The sequence below is a fragment of the Vulpes lagopus genome, chromosome 1 (assembly GCF_018345385.1).
Source record: "Vulpes lagopus strain Blue_001 chromosome 1, ASM1834538v1, whole genome shotgun sequence".
Taxonomy (NCBI): Eukaryota; Metazoa; Chordata; class Mammalia; order Carnivora; family Canidae; genus Vulpes; species Vulpes lagopus.
Genome location: NC_054824.1, coordinates 58,435,427 through 58,456,013, shown reverse-complemented (window position 1 = coordinate 58,456,013; position 20,587 = coordinate 58,435,427). Strand labels below are relative to the sequence as shown.

At 41.5% G+C, this 20,587-nt stretch overlaps 1 protein-coding gene across 1 annotated transcript in view; it reads right to left on the bottom strand.

The window, feature by feature from the left end:
- Window positions 1-7,383, bottom strand: part of RCAN2 (regulator of calcineurin 2) — a 266,978-nt gene extending 259,595 nt beyond the window's left edge. Inside the window, exon 1 of the mRNA XM_041765394.1 lies at window positions 7,251-7,383. The gene's annotated coding sequence lies outside the window, so the exon portion shown is untranslated. The remainder of the gene's footprint in view (window positions 1-7,250) is intronic.
- Between the last annotated feature and the right edge of the window lie 13,204 nt (window positions 7,384-20,587).

The following is a 20,587-nucleotide window of genomic DNA, read 5'->3' as shown; positions in this document are numbered from 1 at the left end:
CATCAAACTATTAAGGACAGGCCATCATTTGAGTTAGTCTTCTTCATTTTTAAAATTTTTTAAAGATTTATTTATTTGTTTTAGAGAGAGAGGGAGCACAAGCAGGGGAAAGGCAGAAAGAGAGAGAGAGAGAGAAAGAGAGGGAGAGAATCTCCAGCAGGCTCCATACCCAGCACTGTTGGTGGAAGACAGCATGGTGGCTCCTCAAAACATTAAAAAGAGAAATAGTATATGATTCAGTAATTCCACTACTGGGTATTTACCCAAAGGAAACAAGAACAGTAATTCAAAAGGATATATGCACCCCTATGTTTACTGCAGCATTGTTTACAATAGTCAAGATAGGGGAAGCAGCCCAAGTGTCCATCCATAGATGAACTGATAAAGAAGAGGTACCATATGTGTGTGTGTTATACATATCTATAACTCAGCCATAAAAAAGAATGAGATCTTGCCATTTGCAACAACATGGATGAATCTAAAGGGTGTTAAACTGAGTGAAATATGTCAATCAGAGAAAAACAAACACCATATGATTTCATTCCTATGTGGAATTTAAGGAACAAAACAAACAAAAGACAAAAATCAGACTCTTAAATACAGAGAACAAACATGGTTGCCAGAGGGGTGGTAGCTGGGGGGTGAGTGAAATAGATAAAGGGGATTATACTTATCCATGAGCATTGAGTAATGTATAGAACTGCTGAATCATTATATTGTTAAAAAGAAGGAGGGGGAGGAGGTGAAAGGAAGAAGAGGTAGTAGTGGTAGCAGTAGTAATAGTACTCCTATTCTAAAAGTGACCAGGTAGGGGGCACCTGGGTGGCTCAGTCGGTTGGGCATCCAATTCTTGATTTTAGCTCGGGTCATGATCTCAGGATGGTGAGACTGAGCCCCTCAATGGGCTCTGCACTGTGCACGGAATGTGCTTAAGATCCTCTTTCTACTTCCCTCCTCCCCTTCCCCCCTTGTACTCTCACTCCCTCTCTCTCTCTCTCAATCTAAAAAAAAAAAAAAAAAAAAAAAAAAAAAAAATTAAAACAAGAATAAAATAAAAGTGATCAGAGAGGCATAATTTTAACCTAAATCAGTGGCTCTATAGTAAATTTGAGACACAGTGGCAGGACTTCAAAATGTCGAGACTCGAGAGATCATCTAGTCAACCTCTTCTCCCATTACTATACAGATTTAAAACAACTGAAGCCTAAGAAGGGCTGTGACTTTGCAGACGTCACACAACAAATCAGGTGTAGAGCCCAGATGAGAGCCAGGATTCTGACTCAGGGCTGTTCTCTTTTACGGCAGCAGCCACAAATATTCAAACATAGGGTACAAAAATACATTCCAGACTTAAAGGACTTATTCCAATGTATTAATTCACACTGGTGATTCAGAGTGCTGGTCAGGCCCAAGTGCACCTCTTATTAATTGTGTGGCCTAGATAAGGTACCCTCTCTTTGCCTTGGGTTTTTGATCAATTATATGAGAATAACAATAGTGTTTGCCTCATTCGGTTACTGCGTGGGTCAAATGTGATAACTCATAGAGCTCTAACCTCTTTGTGCTCAACATAAACAATGAATGAATGTTACATTATTATTATCACTGAAATTATTTTTACTGTTATTACTACTACTACTAGCTCAGATAAATGACAGTTCATACATTCACTTTTGGGGAAAGAGTAGAAATAATTTCCTGCTAGCAAATTCATCTCCATCTTCTCTAAAGGCAGCCCTAACAGTCTCAGGAATGAAGGTAAGACAAGTAGAAGGTTAGCACCAGAAACAAAGAAATTACCTTTGAAAAGTGCCTAGTGAGCATTTTCACATGATGTTTAAAGTAAAAATTCCCCATTTTTCTCAAATCTACTCTTTCTCGGTTACTGCCCTTTTCCCTCATTGTAATGAGATATAATTAATATGTAATACTGTATTTGTTTCAGGTGCATATCAAAATGATTTTGTATTTATATATATTGCAAAGTGACTGCCACAATAAGTTTAGTAAATATCCATCACCTCACATATTTACATGTTTTTTATTCCTTATGATGACAACTTTTAAGATTTACTTTCTAGGCACCTTTCAAATATATAGTACACAGTTATTTTTTTTATAGTACACAGTTATTAACTATAATCACCATGATATACATTACATCTTCAGGGCTTATTTCTCTTATAACTAGAATTTTAACCCCCTTCACCATTCCCCCCACCTCCCATCCCCCACTTCCTGGCAACCAAAAATCTGTTCCCTGTATCTATGAGCTTTTTTTTTTTAATTCCACATATAAGTGAGATCATGCAATACTTATCGTTCTCTGTCCGACTTACTGACTTAGCATAATACCCCCAAAGTCCATCCATGTTGTTGCAAATGACAGTACTTTCCTCTTTGTGTGGCTGAAGAGTATTCTATTCTATATATCTGTATCTATATCTATTTTATCTTATAGTTTTTTTATCCACTCATTCATCTGTGTACACTTGTGTTGCCTCCAGGTCTTGGTTATTATAAATAATGCTGCAATGAACACAGGGTGGAGATATTCTCTCAAGATAGTGATTTTGTTTCCTCCCGATAAATTTCCAGAAGTGGGATTTCTGGACCATGTAATAGTTCTACTTTTAATTCTTTAGGACTTCCATGCTGTTCTCTGTAACAGCCACACCAATTTATCTCCCCACTAACAGTGTACAGGGATTTACCTTTTCCCACATCCCTGCCAATACTGTCTCTTTTTTGTTTTGATAATAGCCATTCTAATAGGTGTCAGGTGATTTCTCACTATGGTTTTGATTTCCACTTCTCTGATGGTTAGTGATGTTGAGCACTTTTCCACGTACTCATTGGCCATGTGTATGTCTTCTTTGAAAAAAATGTCTATTCAGATCCTCTGTCCATTTTTTAAATTGGACTATTTGGAGTTTTAGCTATTGATTTATATGTATTCTTTATATACTTTGGATATAGCCCTTACCAGATAAATGATTTGTAAATAGCTCCCACTCGATGGGTTGCATTTTATTTTGATGGTTTCCTTTGTTGTAAAGAAGCTTTCAGTTTGATGTAGCCCATTTGTTTATTTTTGCTTTTGATTTCTTTGCTTTTGTTGAAAGATCCAAGAAATCCTTGCCAAGACCAATGTCAAGGAGATTACCCCCATGCTTTCTAAAATAAATTTCATGGCTTCAAATCTTACATTCACGTCTTTCATCCATTTTTGTTTGTTTGTTTGTTTGTTTTTTAAACCTGTGTTTCAGGTAAGCTTGCTTGCTTATCATTTATTTATTTATTTATTTATTTATTTATTTATTTATTTATTATTAATGAGAGATACAGAGAGAGAGGTAGAGACACAGGCAGAGGGAGAAGCAGGCTCCATGCAGGGAGCCTGACGTGGGACTCGATTCGGGGTCTCCAGGATCAGGCCCTGGGCTGAAGGCAGGCGCTAAACCACTGAGCCACCGGGGCTGCCCCTTTCATCCATTTTGAATTAATTTTTGCATATGGTATAAGGACAGTGGTCTAGTTTTATTCTTTTGTATGTGGCTGTCAAGTTTTCCCAACACCATTATTGAAGAGACTATCCTTTTCTCACTGTATATTCTTCCTTTGTCATAAAATAATTGACCATATATGTGGGTTTATTTTGGGATTCTCTATTCTGTTTGATTGATTCACGTATTTGTTTTTATGCCATGTTGTTTTAGTTACCATGATTTTGTAACATAGTTTAAAATCAGAAAGTGTTGGGATCCCTGGGTGGCGCAGCGGTTTGGCGCCTGCCTTTGGCCCAGGGCGCGATCCTGGAGACCCGGGATCGAATCCCACGTCGGGCTCCCGGTGCATGGAGCCTGCTTCTCCCTCTGCCTGTGTCTCTGCCTCTCTCTCTCTCTCTGTGACTATCATAAATAAATAAAAAAAAAAATTAAAAAAAATAAATAAATAAAATCAGAAAGTGTGATATCTCCTGCTTTTTCTTCTTTCTTGAGATTGCTTTGGCTATTTCGGGTCTCTGTGAGTCCATACAAATTTAGGATTATTTGTTTTATTTCTGTGAAAAATGCCATTGTTATTTTGATAAGGACTGCGTCGACTCCATAGATTGAGTAGTATGGACTTTTTTTTTTTTTTTTTTTTAGACATAGAGAGAGAGGCAGAGACACAGGCAGAGGGAGAAGCAGGCTCCATGCCGGGAGCCCAACGCGGGACTCGATCCCGGGACTCCAGGATCAGGTCCTGGGCTGAAGGCAGGCTCTAAACCACTGAGCCACTCAGGGATCCCCAAGTAGTATGGACTTTTTAACAATATTAATTCTTCCCATCCATGTGCATAGAATCTCTCTCCATTTATTTGTGTCTTCTTCAATTTCTCTCATCAAGGTAATAGTTTTCAGTGTACAAGTCTTTCATCTCCCTGGTTAAATTTATTCCTAGGTATTTTATTCTTTTTGATATAATTATAAATGGGATTGTTTCTTTACTTTATCTTTCTGATAGTTCATTATTAGTGTATAGAAATTCAATTTATTTTTGTATATTGATTTTATATTCTGCAGCTTTACTGAATTTATTAGTAACAGTTTTTTAGTGCAGTCTTTAGAGTTTTCTATATAACATGTCATCTGCAAATACAGACATTTTTACTCCTTCCTTTCTTATTTAGTACCTTTCATTTATTTATTTTTCTGGCCTAAATGCTCTGTATTTAAGACTTTCAGAACTATGTGGCAAGAGTGAGCATCCTTGTCTTGCTCCTGATCTTAGAGGAAAAGATTTCAGTTAAAATTCTCAAATCTACCTTTCTCAAATCTAATCTTTCTCATTTAATTCCTAACCCAGTTAAAAACCTGAACATCCATCTAAACATCAAGTCCTTCCACACCACTACCCGCTTGGTGACCCTGTGCCATTGATTCTCCCTCTGAAATGTCTCTCTGAGGATGTCTCTTCTCTTTCTGCAATTTACCTGGTTGAGGCATAACTAATTTTATTTATTTATTTATTTATTTACTGACTGACTTACTTATTTTGCTTGGATCACTCCAGTGGTCTAAAAATCTCAGCTCCTTCCCCTTTGCAACACCATCTATCTAACTTATCATCTCCAAAGTCACTTTTGCAAAATACGAATTAGATTAAATCGTCCCTCCCATAAAGACTGTATAATTTCTCCTCTTTAGCAGGATATATTCGCATCCGAGGCTCACTGAAAGAACCCTTTGCTCAACTTCTCCTGCCACCCCGTCACTTCAGAGTACCCAAATCTTTTTTCAACACGAACTTTCTTTCAATGTGGAACACCTACCTAGCTCCTTCTCTAGAAAACTGCAACTACTGGCATGCAGTATTTTCTGCAAGCACAATATTTTCTGCAAGCTCTTCCAGAGTCCCTCCACCCTTCCCTCTGGGCTTCCAATGAAGTTGTTCCTATCTGCACTTAACCATTCACCATGTGGACCACTATTACTTATTTTCTTATCCTTCTTTTCTGCTAAATTCATTTCTGAAAGATACGGGCCTCATTCTTTTATCCTCCGTCACAGGACCTACATAAGGCACACTACGTGCATAACAAAGAACTGCTGAATCAACTGAGTGGATGGTAGTAAAAGGAATAATAAAATGAGACCTCGGTGACTATCAAAGCTGATCTCAATTAAAGCCAGTTTCTGTAACATATATAAGTAACTGCAAATGATTACGTAAGTAGTTTTCAAAAGAGTGTGATATGAACTTGCAAATGGCCAAGCTCTCAAGTTCCCACTTAACGCTTGTTAAATGTTCATCAATGCAGAGACCGCCACATCCTCCCAGAGTTAGTTGGGTTCTGCAGAACCTGCATTCTGAAAGCTCCTGCAATCCTGCAGCTTTATGGAGGACACTTCTCCCTCACAAAATTCTGCGGACTGGATTCAGGTAGTAGATGCTCAATAAACACTGATTTGATTTGCAGTGAATTTGAAAGCAAAGTGCAACTCACATTTTAGACTAATTCAATGCAACGACTGATTGTACTTAAGATAATAGCTCTAAGGCTAAAGAAAATCAATGGGGAGACTGAAAAGCAGCCAAATGCTCACTCCTCTGCCTTGTTCCACAGTCAATGCTGACCTGTGTCTTGATCCTTTCCAGCTTCTAAGCTTTTTGGACCTCACTGTTTCCCCCAGAATGGAGGGAGCCAGTTAGCAAGTGTTGCCCTGTACCTGCGATATATTTGCCCTGTGTTTTGATGTTGATGTAATACGTGAGAAAGGTGAGTGGCATTTTTTTTTTAAACGCCCTACTTTTCCTAAAGCCTACCCTCCGTGCGAGAGGCGAAGTGGGATTCTAGCTGAAGGCAGGCACAAGTGTGGACTGGAATGCTGTAGCATTTTTTCACCTTCAGCTGTGGGCCTGTATGGTAAAGGGAGTCCAGAAACTTTTGTTTCCACTAAAATGATATCTAAAACAAAACAAACAAAACACAAAAGCTCTAAATTCGGCAGCAAACTCTAAATTCGACGTCTACTGAACACTTGTAGTCCAATGTAGGAAACAGGAAAGCCTCAAAACATGCCCTCTGCTATAATTCATTCTGGGATAAGAAAAAGACAGCAGGGCCCCGGAGAATAAATCATTAACTAAAAGTCAAACCGAGACACCCTGGAAACCGGGGAGGCCACAGGCGGCGGATCCGCCTGTTCCCTCTGGTGACTCTAGAGCGAAGCATCCCACAGGCGGACGAACTCGGCGCACTGCACTCCCGTCTACTTCACTTTTCAGACTTGAAGTTATTTTTAGATGACCCATGCCCGCTAATCCCGGCAGGACAGTTCCCGGCCCGCTGCGCCTCAAAGTACCTTCCTTCTCCCCGGCACTTTTTTTTTTTTCTTTTTTTTGGGTAAGCACTGGGGAAGGAGCCTCCCGGTCTCCTCCTCCTTTCTCAGCGTGCGGTCCACCTTCCCCGTCTCCACACCTCGGCCGGGGGCTCGGCGTCATCCCCGCTGCTCTACTTGTGCACCTGCTGCTGCCGCCGCCGGGCAGGCGCGCCCTGGGGCCACCGGGAGCGGGGCAGGGGCAGCCGGGGACCCGCGCCCTCTAGGGGGGGGCAGGAGAGCCGGCGGCCGCAGCGCCCCCGCCCCCCGCCGCCCGCCGCCCACCGCGCGCCCCGCCGCCCCCCGCCCGCCCCCCGCCGCCGCGCGCAGCCCCGACCCGACCCGGCGCAGGGGCGAGCGGGCCAGCGCGGTTACATAACCGACCTGCGGGGCGTCCGCGATGCGCCGGCGGAGGCTGAGGCGGCGGCTGCGGTTCGCGGGGCCGGCGACTGCGGCTCACCTGCCCGCCCGGCGAGCGCGTGGGGGGGCGCGGGCCCGCGGGCCTGGGCGTGGGGCCGTGCGCGGCGCGCCCCGCCTCCGGGCGCCGAGGTCCGCGTGCGCCGGGCTCTCCCCTCCCGCCCGCTCCTCCCCGCAGCCTCGGCCGCCGTCAGCCGGGACAAAGCGGCTCCGGGGAGGGGCCGCGCCGGCGGCTCGCGCCGGAGCCAGCGAGATGGGCGCGCCCCCAGCTCCGACTCATCGGGCCAACCTCCAATCAGACCCCAGGAAGCCAAAGCCCCCGAGCGGCCTCCTCCCCTCCCTCCCCCTCCCCGCCCCTCCCCGTGACCCGGCGCCCGGCCCGCGCCCGCGCCCGCCCTGCCCTCGGCGCCCCCGCCCCGCTTTCCCCTCGGGGTGCGCAGCAAGCGGAGAGGCCCCTCCGGACCGCGGGGCCCGGGAGTCCCGGCCTCGCGGGGAGGGCGCGGGGGCTGCCTGCGCAGCTCGGCCCAGAGGACACCGGCGGGGAAGCGAACTGTGCGGGGCGGGGGCGGGGGCGGGGGGCCCGGGAGAGACTCCTCGGACGCGCAGGCCGACCCCCGCCCCCGTCCGGCCGAGGATAGGGCGGGAACCCCGCGGGGCGTGCGGCGTCTGCGCGGGGGGCGCGGCGCCCTCTGGCTGCGGACCTGCGCGCGCCCCGCCCACGCGCCGGAGGTGCCCGACCCGGGCCGGGGCCGGGGCCGGGGCCGGGGCCGGGGCCGGGGCCGGGGCCGCGAGGCTCGGGCCGTGCGAGAGCCGGTGCCCGCGGGAGGCCGCGGTCGCACCGTGAAGGGCTGGATGCGGATCAGGTTCTGGGCTACACCGGTTGCCCGACGAACTCCAGGTAGCCGGCTCCGCTTTACACAATAAAAGCAACTCAGAGCCGGAGGAAGCCCGGGGCTCCCGGGGGGCGACGCCTGGGACAGGGCTGATGGCAGGAGAAAGTCAGCGGCGACCAGGTCGGGTCGGGAAGGGGCAAACGGGAGGAGGGCCGGGCGGGCGGGCGGGCGGGCCCCGGGACCCGTGGACAGTGCTTCAACCGCTGGTGGGTTGCGTCGTCCGACCGCTCTACGAGGAGGCCCTTTCCCTTTGCTTCTACGCCTTTCTGTTTCCTGATGACATCAGAATGAGACACTGAGGCCGTGGATGAGTTCCGCAGTTATCCCTCCGTCACCCAGACACCACCTCGTTTGGGGGTGAAAACAGAACCAAGAAGCACTGACGAAAAGGTAGACCTTAGCTCTTCACTCGCATTAATCTGCACTGATATAAATAAAGACAGAATTTGGGAGTTGAGAATGGCCTTAGACTCCTTACTCTTGCAAACTTCTGGATGCCTAAATTCATGACTATCCGCTGATTTAGATGGATGATGTTTTAAATAGAATTGTCTGGTTCCTGGGGCGCCTGGGTGGCTCAGTCAGTTAAGCAAAAGACTCTTGATGTCAGCTCAAGTCATGATCTCAGGTTCCTGGGATGGAGCCCTATGTGGGGCTTCAAGCTCAGTGAGGAATCTGCTTCTCTCCCACTCTCTCTGTCCTTCCCTCCCTACCCCCTTTATTTTCTCTCTCTCTCTCTCTCTATCTCTCTCTCTCTCACACACACACACACACACACAAATGGATGAATGAACCTTAAAACAAAACAAAACAAAAAACAGAAAAGAAAGAAAAGAAGAAAAGAAAAGAAAAAAGAAAAGAAAAAGAAGACTCTGAAAAGGCTTTCATATACTAAACCCAAACTCACCTTCCTGGGATTTTTCACTCATTGGTTCTAGTTCGCTTTTTGAAGCCATGAAGACAGAGTCCAACAACTTCTCCAACTGTTTCAAATACATGAAGATAGTCATCATGTCTCACCCACTCCAAGACCCCCTGTAAAACATCCTCAATCCTTTAAACAAAATCTCACTTGCAATAAGTAGTTCCTAGAATCATCACCATCCTGAAGACTTTCATCTTACTAGAATCTATTTTGTAAATATATATGTACAAAGAAAGTTTTCTGCTGCTGGAAGTAATATGTTTATTGCAGACATTTTGAAAGCCATAAGATTCAATGTGAAGATTAATTAAAACAGTTAACATTCACTATATCTTAGCTGTTATAAAAAATGAACGTGATCATTTTCCTGCCACTGAGATACAGGTATTCTTTTTTTTTTTCAAATTTTTATTTAAATTCTGGTTAGTTAACATACAGTGCAATATTGGTTTCAAAAGTAGAATTGAGTGATGGGTCCATCCCTTACATACAACACTCCGTGCTCATCACAGGTGCTCTCCTTAATACCTATCACCCATCTAGCCCATCCTCTGCCTACCCTCCTCTATCAACCCCCAGTTTGTTCTCTAACCTTAAAAATCTCTTATGGTTTCTCTCTCTCTCTCTCTCTCTCTCTCTCTTTCTCTCTCTCTCTCTCTCTCCCCCCCCCATATGTTCATGTTTTGTTTCTTAAAATTCCACATATGAGGGAATCATATGGTATTTGTCTTTCTCTGACTTATTTCACATAGGATAATACATTCTAGCTTCATCCACAGCACTGCAAATGGCAAAATTTCAATCTTTTTAATTGCTGAGTAATATTCCATTGTATATATGTACCACATATTCTTGATCCATTCATCACTTGATGGATAGTTGAACTCTTTCCATAGTTTGACTACTATTGATAATGCTGTTATAAACATCAGGTGCATGTACTCCTTTGAAGCTGAATTTCTGTATCTTTTGGAAAAGTATTTAGTAGTAAAATTGCTAGATCATAGGGTAGTTTAATTTTGACTTTTTGAGGAACTTCCATACTGTTTTCTAGAGTGGCTACACCAGTTTGCATTCCCACCAACGATGCAAGGGGGTATTCTTGTTTTTTAGTGGACTTTATTTTTGAAAGTTTAAGGCTCACCACAAAATTGAGTGTAAGGTACAGATATTTACCATTTACCCCCTGCACCCACTAAGACATAGCCTCCCTCATTATCAATATCCTCCACCAAATTGGTACCTTTTTTTTTTTTTTACAATTGATGAACTTCCTTTGACACATCAGTATCAATCATATAGTTAATGTGATAGTTTACATTAGGGTTCACTTTTGGTGTTGTACATTCTTTGATCGTTGACAAGTGTTTAAGATATATGCCATTATGGTCATATGGGGGATAGTTTCACTGTTTTAAAAATCCTCTGTGCTCCTCTTTGCCTCCCCATTAACCTCTGAGAACCACTGATGTTTAACTGTCTCCATAGTTTTGCCTTTTCTGGAATGTCAGAGTAGAACATTCACAGTGTGTAGCCTTTTTTCTTTTTAGTAATATGCATTTATGGTTCATCCATGTGTTTTCATGGTTTGAGAACTCATTTCTTTTTAGCGCTGAGTAATATTCTGTATTCTGGATGTGCACAGTTTATTTATTCATTCACCTACTGAAGGGCATCTTGGGTGCTTCCAATTTTTAGCAATTATGAATAAAGCTGCTATAAACATCTGTGTACAGGTTTTTATACAAACGTAAGTTATCAGCCTATTTTGGGTAAATACTAAGGAGTGAGATTGCTAGACCATATTGTAAAACTATGCTATGTAAGAAAACACCAAATTGTCTTCCAAAGAGGCTGTACCAGTTTTCATCACCACCAGAAATGCATGAAATATCCTATTGCCCCACATCCTTGCCAGTATTTGTCATTGTCAGTGTTTTGGCATTTCACGATTCTTAAAGGTATATAGTATAATCTCACTCGTTTTAATTTACAGTTTCCTAATGATTTGAACATTTTTCATATGCTTATTTGCCAACTATATATCTACTTGGTGGCTGTCTGTTCAGTTTTTATGCCCATTTCTTAATTGGGTTGTTTACTTTCTTATCGTTCTTATTTCTCGCTGTTATTGTTTTAAAAATTCTTTTACAGTTTGAATAACAGTTATTTATAAGATGTGTATTTTGTAAATAATTTCTCCAACTCTGTGGCTGGTCTTCTCATTCTCTTAACAGTGTCTTTTACAGAACAGAAGTTTTTAATTTTATTGATTTCCAGCTCATCAATGATTTATCTCATGGATTGTTCCTTTAGTGTTTTATCTAAAACGTCTTCATAATATCCAAGTCCTCTAGATTCACTCCCATTTTATCTCCTAGGAGTTTTATAGTTTTGTAACATTTTACATTTAGGTATACGATCCACTTTGAGTTCACTTTTATGAAGGAGGTAAGGTCTGTGTATGTGCGTGTGTGTGTGTATATATATACACACATATTTTTTATATGTAGGTATCCACTTGTTCCAGCATTGTTTCTTAAAAAGACTATCTTTTTTTTTTTTCATTGTATTGCTTTTTCTCCTTTGTCAAAGACCATTTAACTATATTTATGTGGCTCTATTTAGAGACTCTCTGTTCTGTTCCATTGATCTATTGATCTATTCTTTCACCAATATCACACTCTCTTAATCACAGTACCTTTATAGTAAGTCTTGAAGTCTGGTTGAATCAGTCATCTGATTCTTATCCTTCTTTAATATTTGTTGGGTATTCTAGATCTTTTACCTCTCTATATAAACTTTAGAATCAGTTTGTCAATATCTATTTACAAAATAATTTGCCAGAATCTTGATTGAGAGTACATTGAATCTGTAAGTCAAGTTGTGAAGAACTGAAAACTTGACCATATTTAGTTTTCTTATCTATAAACATGGAATATCTCTTCATTTATCTAGTTTTTCCTGGATTTCTTTTTATCAGAGTTCTGTAGCTTTTCTCATATAAATCTTATATATATTCTGTTAAATTTATATCTAAATATGGAATTGTATTTTTAATTTCACATTCAATTCATTCATTGTTGGTATATAGACTGGAGACTTTACATGGGAGGAAACAAAAGAACACATAATTCCGAAAGACTATGATTTTAATGGCTCAAGGAATATCTGGTGTCAGTGTCCTCCAGCCAAAGACCACCATAAACACGCCTATAGTTAAATAAATTGAATTTATGCTCACTGCAATAAAAGAGAATGTACTCTATGGGGACAATGTGGCATGGCATTAAGAGGACATCAGCAGACTTACCATAGGATTTGGACTTGTATGAAGTGATTTTGGAGAGAGTTTAAGGAAGCAATGCTTTACTCTAGATTGGATGCTGTTAGAAGGAGGAATATTAATTTGCTTGCATATGTATTAGTAAATCTTGACTATAAAGCAGTAGAAATGAAGTAAGTCTCCAGCTATAATTGGCAAAGAAAAGATTTTTCATATCAGCCAGGATAGTGGAAGGTTTGATCATTTTTCTAGTTTGGAAGCATTTTTGTCTCTGTTTATATGAGGTTGCAGAAGCTCTTGTTTTTGTCTTGATTCTTCATTGTCCTAGGATATTTTGTGAAACTGTTTGTATTCAAGAGAACACCAAGGCCAAGCTGATCATGCCTGGCAGATCATAGCTGTTCAGCTGTTCAGGCTGTTCAGGCCACTTTTCTTTTTCTCACCAGTGACATATTGTCACTGTGACAGGTAAGCTCTCTCCCACCTTGGCAATCTCACCAGCCCATCAATACTCCCTAATAATAATTGATAATACCTGGTACCTAATGCCCATCACACTTTCTACAAGTGAAAAATAAACAAAAGTAATATGTGTACTTTCTCAGGGATTTTGAAAGAGAAATGAATAAGCATAAGTCTCCCAAGACACCTAGAGAAGAACAAAAGATGAGGCTGTGTGATGGCCAATGAAAGAACGTTCTGTGAGTATAGGAGTGGTGCAGGAAGATGCTATAGAGAGGTCAGGATTTGGACTAGTCTTCAAAAATGAATTTAATTTGGAGAGGAAAATAAAGCAGTGGACCGTTAAAGAGCCACACTAACCATGAAGAGGATGATCTGTGGCCTTGCCTTGTTAACTACTATAACATGGGACAGACAGGAGGAGCAGCAGCCAGGACAAGATTCACCTTTAGGGCTGGACAAGCATGGAGATGGAGAATAGATAGAGGCTGAAGAAGAAGAAATTGGCTCTAGCATTGGGCCAAACCCAGCCCCAAAATCTCACTGTGGTCCCAAATAACATCACGGCAGACAAAAATAACTATCTAAGCACATTGTTGTCACCAAGAAGTCTCCCGTTGAAACACTGGCTCACCTTGACAAATAAAAAGCTTGGAGAAATAGAATACAGGACAAGACAGAGATTCTATTACTAGGATCCTAAGGTGAGTACTGGTTCTTGGGAACCAAGAGGCTTGGGAAGCTCTAAGGATAGCTCGATTATACCAATGAGGCTTGAGCTCCTTACAACATCCCTCTCACCTAAAGTTTGGATCAATTCTAGAGCCCAGGATGGAGTTGAATTACAGGTAAGGGTATAAGAAATGAAGGGCTGGAAATACTAGGGCCCAGGGCAAGTCTGAAGTTTTCATCTCAATTCTGCTATTTACTAGCTGAACATCCTTGGATAAACAAATTACTCCTCTAAACCTTAGTTTTCTCATCTGTGAAGTCGGAATCATGTTAACCATACTATACATTGTTGTGAAAATTAAATACCATAATGTTCGTAAAGCATTTTACCCAGTATCTGGCCTGAGTAAAATTTAGCCATCGTAACCGTCATCATTATCATCATCATCATCATCATCATCATCATCATCATCATCTTGTTTCATTATTGGCTGCATCATTATCATCAAAAAGAGGAGCATGCTCTAAGGTAGAGGTCCTCAAATTATGGCCCCCAGGCCAAATCCAGCCCCCCCCCCCACGCTCTCATGAATAAAGTTCTATTGGAACACAGCCACACTTATTCATTTAGGTACTGCCTATGGCTGTTTCTCCTACAATGGCAGTTGAGTAGTTGTGATAAAGACCTCAAGACCAGCAAAGCTGAAAATATTTGCTATCTGCTCCTCTACAAAAAAAGTTAGCTGACTTCTACTCTATGGCAAGAAAAAAAGTCAAATGACCATGGCTGTGTTGGAAGCTCTAAGGACTCCCATGTGAAAAAAGCACACGGATAGTATAGAAAGTAGTAAGAAAAAACTGAACAGGTAAAATGAGGTACACATATTTTTTAAATAGTCTTAAAATTTAAGAATTAAAATTGTATGCCATATTCCAGTCATCTCACATCAATGAAACTCTCTCTCTAGGACCAGGTACATAATTTGGGGAACCCAATGCAAAATGAAAACACAGGGCGCTTTGATCAAAACAGATTGAGGAATTCAAACTGATAACAGCAGAGCATTAAAGCAAGCAGAGTCTTTCTGCACAGCTCTCTTTCTCATGTAAGCATGCATACATACACGCACACATGCTTACACACTACACTCACAAATACACTTATAACTGAACAGCAATGTACAGGCAGTCACTAGCAAACTTAGATGTGGGTTTTCTTTCTTTCTGCCTAACAGAGCGTTTTCTCCTATAAATGATTTATCTACGCCCACCTCCAACCTCCTCCTCCTCCAATTTTGATGCAGCAGTAAGAGCAGTTTCCCTCTGTCTGACTCCCTCTTCATTTTTGCATGACACATCCATATTATCGCACAGATTTCTCTTTTTCCATTCATTATAGCATGCTATGCCCAAAATAATCTAGTCTGCTTTCACAGTGGCTCCAGGTTCACCACGCCAGGATAAAAGCCACTGTTGTCCAGGCTGGATCTTACTTGGCTTTGGATCATGTGGAGTGTATAAAGTTATACAGTTAAAGCGTTGGTGGAATGACATGCACAAGAACAGCCATAGGGCAGCTAAGCTGATCTGAGCTTCCTTCACAGAAAAAAGAATGTGCAAGAGGCTGAATACGGGAATTGTCTGTTAAACTGAAATTCGTGAATTATTTGGTTTTCTCAAAAAGGAAAAAAAAACCCACAAAAACAAAAAGATAGATAGCCTGTATTTTGGTTTTAATGCTCCTTTGACAGGCAATGGAGTGGAAAACACATATAAAAATAAGTCAGCTACAGTGTGGAAAATACTCATAGATAGGTACAAGAAGATTTCTAATGTTATTGTTCTCTTTTTTAAGTCTTGCAAAGGCTGTAAATGCTTTGAGGATCAGGAGTATGAGGGTGCAGATGTCAATAGGCTGATTCCAGGTGTGATAACAGATCCCCATGTCCCATAGTGAGGTAAGTCCTTCCACTGGGGTCTGGATGACTGATCACCCTCAAGGATGTCTGTGACTCATTAGTGTGGGTTGATTTTCCAAAGAAGGAGCACCCATAGGGGATCCATATTTGCCAGGCATTAGTCAGATTCCTCCAGGATTTGACAAGGTGACAGATTACTGATAAATTAATTTGTGCTAAGGTGGTAATGGCTGATAATAGGCTCTCTGGTTACTCTCAGATAACATCTATACTTAAATGGGGCCAGGTTCTTCAGAGTCTGATGGCCACAATCCATCCTGTCTTTACGCCAGTCTGTTTCTCCGTTACTGGAGCATGTCCTCTGTTTTCAGTCTTCCATGCTATGCGCTGGCAGTTCCCTCTGCCTGGGTGCCTTTGCCGAGCAAGCTCAAATTCTTCCATCAATGATCAAGTGAAAATAATAGCAACAAATGCTTGGTACTATATGCTAAGACAGTGATTCTCAAAGAGTTATCCTGGGACCAGTGGTATTGGATCACTGGAGAAATTGTGAGAAATGCAAATTCTCAGGCCCACCCCAGATCTATTGACTCAGAAACTTGGGGTGAAATCCAGAAGCCAGTTTATAACCAGGCTTCCAGGGGATTGACACACACGAAAGCTCAAAACAAGTATTCTAAGCATTTGTCCTACATGTGCTGATTTAATTTTCACAAAACCCTCTAAGGTAGGTACTAAGATTGCCTCCAATTTACAGATGAGGAAACTGAGGCACAGAAAGTTTAAGCAACTTGACAGAGGTCATAAACTGGTGAGTGGTAGAGCTGGGCTTTGAATCCAGACAATCTGACTCAAGAATATGGTTCCTCTACTTTTCAATATGTTGCCCTTTGGATCAATGCTTCTGCAAGGCCTCCTATGATTTCAATCTTCCAAATCTCACCAGACAACATCAGTGGTACTCACATTGCTTTCTTCTCTTGTGATACTCATGATTTTCTTGTCATTTTATCCCCAGTACCTAATATCTATGTTGCAATGAGCAAATTTTGGTATATGATAAAGGAATGAATAATTGAATGAATTGATCAGTGAAACAATAAATGTCTTGACTCAGCTTTAACTTGACCAGTATTTTCCAGAGAGCTTAAAAAAAAAGAAAAGAAAAGAAACCTTTCCAGCGTCTTGTCCCTAACCTACTTAATCAGTCTCTAGGAGCGGAACCTGGAAACCTGAATTTTAAAGAGCCAAACCCAAAAAACTTGGGTTTAAGAAAAAGTTGTTCCCAACAAACTGATTTTGTACATATAGACCTCCTGCCTTAATTGGCACCAATAATTTTAGGTAGTTTGGTAAGAGCAAGCTGAGGACATGAATGGGGAAAAGGGGACTCTGGGCCCTTAAATTCTATCCCATGGTGAGTTGCTAACATGGTAGCCAACCCTTCCTGGAAGAAAGCCTAAACATGCTTCAGATTTTAGGCACATGATGTGATATTCCTTGAACAAGATCATATAAAAAACACCTGCATTTGGTACCACTGAGCTGTACATGGTAAGGTCTTTTTTTTAACCCCCAGAATAGGCAGTCCTCAGCATATATATATATATGTGTATATATATATATAGGTCATATTCCAAAAATGTATTTGTAAGTTGAGTTGTTTGGAACTCAAAAACACTTTCCCACAGAAGTAATATTAGAAAAAGGGCTCCATTCCTCTGCCAAAATACAAAACCTGATTTAGAACGCTCTGTCTGAAATAGCAGTTCAGATGGGCTACACGGACGTCCGTGGGAATTATGGCTGGGACCCAACCAACTAGGAACTGGGGATTATGGGAGCACGGTGACTTCTGGGTGACACCGGGCTGTGACAGTATCAGAGACACGCCTTGGTTCTTCTCCTTCCTTCAACACACTCACACACACACAAACACACACACATGCACACACAGAGCTTGGTGGCTACTAGTCACCTGATAGAAAAACAAAGTTATCACTCAAGGAAGACTACTTGGGATCCAATGAGAGCACTTATGCAGTCAGGAGCTGCCCCAGACCTGAGCTCAGAGCTCTCCAGATCAAGTACACACGGTCAACAGTGCTTGTACTAACCTTTGATATCTCCTTACCTGCATTTTGGAAATACTATAAAACCTGTAGTTTCAACTTCAAGCAACTGCAACACCTCCCCTATCATACCTAGAGTAATAGTTTGGGGGTAAATATGGATAAGTGCCATAAATAAAACAGGGACTGAAAAGTAGAAAAGAGAATCAAATTTCAAGCTTTTCATCAGTCTATAATTAAATAGCTATGTGTCAAGCTGAGTTCTCTGGGCCTCAGTTTCCTCATTTGTAAAATGTTAGGGGGAAGGGGAGTGGTTTATACAATCTATAAGATCTTTGTAGATCTAATATTCCAGAATTTAATAAGAATAGTTTCCTCTACTTCCTTGTGAAAAGATTTACCAGTCTGCCAACTGTTCTACATTTTCCATACTTGGCAATGAAATACTGCAAGCTCATCTCATCTCACGCCCAAAGATGTACGAAAAGGAACCAAGACTGCGAAGTTACAGTTTCATTTCACTCATATTAAATTAAAGTTACTTCATTTAATTCTCACTTGCCCACAGCCAAACTTCACTTGGGTGATAATAGTTCCTTGCGTTTAAGCCCTATACTCAGTAAGACATTTCTCAACACAATTGTATCAAAGTGGTAGAGTAATAATAATTTATCAGAATTTTCACATGCAAGGTAAAAAGAGGGAAAGAATTTAAAAATTCAAGGGAATTTGAAGTAATTTCAGGAAAAAAAAAACCTTTAAAAGGAATCAATACTCTTAATTTTAACACGCACCATCATAGACTGGAATTTTTTTTTGCATAAATCTTTTTAAATTTATTTTTTTACTCTTTTTTTCATTTAAATTCAATTAATTAACATATAGTGTATTATTAGTTTCAGAGGTAAAGTTCAGTGATTCATCAACATGCACCCAGTGCTCATGATATCACATGCCCTCCTTAATGTCCATCACCCAGTTACCCCTGGCCCCCACCCCTCCAGCCCACAGCAACCCTCAGTTTGTTTCCTATGATTAAGAATCTCTTATTCTTGGTCTCCCTCTTTGATTTCTCATAGACTAGAATTTAAATCAGAAAAAATATATTGTTTCTTTGAAAGAATATCCCTTTCCCAGAGTAGTATTACCTAGAGAGGGGAAAATGAGGAAGTATGGTACCGTCAACCAATTCTGGTTTAGGACTGGTGACATCTGATAGAATCTGAGCTCAGGAACCATGTCAGATGTAGGGATAGGGTGCCCCTATGATAGGCTAAGGAAATGCCTAAAGTTGGTATTAGGAACTTCAAGAATATCCAATTCGTTTCCATTGCCATATATCTTTAATGAGATTCAGTTCTCTGAACAGGATAAGAAGAGAAACTTCTACTTTCATTCCCCAAAAACAAACACACAACAACAACAAAACAAAACAAATGCAAAAATTATCCTAGTGATACACAACAAAAATTTTCTGACTTCCAACATCTTCCTAGCCAGCTATGTAAGAATACTGGGGAATTTGGGGGGGCAGGGTGAACAAACAAGTCTGGTTCTAGAACCTCTGGAATTTCAAATCTCAGAACCAGTGTTTGAATCTAAATAATAACATTTTATTGGCCTTCTACTGTGTGTCAGACACCATGCTGAGTGTTTTATATGCATTATTTAATTCAAACCCTATGACAACCTAGTGAAGTATGTGCTATTTCACTTAGCTTGTAAGCACTTATATTCCAGTTCACAGAAGAAAAGAAAATGGAAAGAGGATAAGCAAATGGCCCAGAAAAAAGAGAGGATTGCATGTACCATCAATCCCAGTCATTCACTAGCCCAGGTCTATATGAGCCTGAGATTAGAATCTTTTTGTTTTGTTTTGTTTTGTTTTGTTTTGTTTTTTGAGATTAGAATCTTTGCTCCACCATGTCCTATGACTTCGAGGAAGTTACTCAATTTCCTTACATATAAAATCGAAACAGTTATAGTGCCCACCTGTCAGGCTTGCTATAAGGTTTCCAATGAGAACACAACACGTTAGCACGGCACCTGCCAGCTGGTAATACTCAATGACTATTAGTCAATATTTTTACCTAGTCCAGAGACTCCCTCTGTTTCCACACACCAGAAGCCTATCTACATCTGAGTAGAACACAAGGATCATATGATGCCCAAGTCCAAAATCAGAAAGCTAAAATCAATTCATTCTTATTCTCTAAAAAGAAGCCTTGAGTCTCAAAGTGTGGTCCCTGGACCAGAAGCTATGTCATTACCTAGGAGTTGGTTAGAAATACAGAATGTCAGGGCTCTCCTCAGATTGTATATTTTAACCAGATCCCCCAGTGACTTATCTGCACACTGAATTTGAGAATCTCTGCTCTCAGGCACACACCGAATAGCAGTTTTTCCTGACCCTCCAATGATGTATGCCTGGAGATTCCTTAGCCCTCACATCTCAGGAGAAAGACAGCACTTGTGGTGTCCACAATATGTCAGGCTGTTAGGTTTCTATCTGCCTTCGCTAATCTCTCATTAGCTCAGAATGTCCTTTGTCTGATAATCCATCTCATGAAAATCATTCTTCAAGTCTCGACTCAGGTATCATGGAAACTCTTTCTGTCCACCCTCTTCCTATTCCAAGAGAGAATTCACCACTCCCAACTTTGTTTCTCCACTAAAGATCAGATTGATACTGCTGGATCTTCTTTGACTACAAACCATGATAAGAAACATATTCTATAGACACACCTGAACACACACACACACACACACACACACACACACACATACAACCTGCATATTGCTGAAATGAAAGGTTTAGGAAAGAATACCTTTATTTACCATGTGCAACGAACTCAGATATTTTCAACATGACTGTTCTATTTCATGTGTTGGCGTGCTATACGGGTCATAAGCAACAATTTGAAAAATCCTGTGCATAGCTACTCCCTCCAGAGGAACTGAAATACTTGGTGATTTAGTCTCATGTCTATCACCTTTTCTAAATAAAGAGGATGCTGTCCCATATCTGACATATGCAGGGACTCAATCATGTTTGTTGAATCGATAGTGATCGTA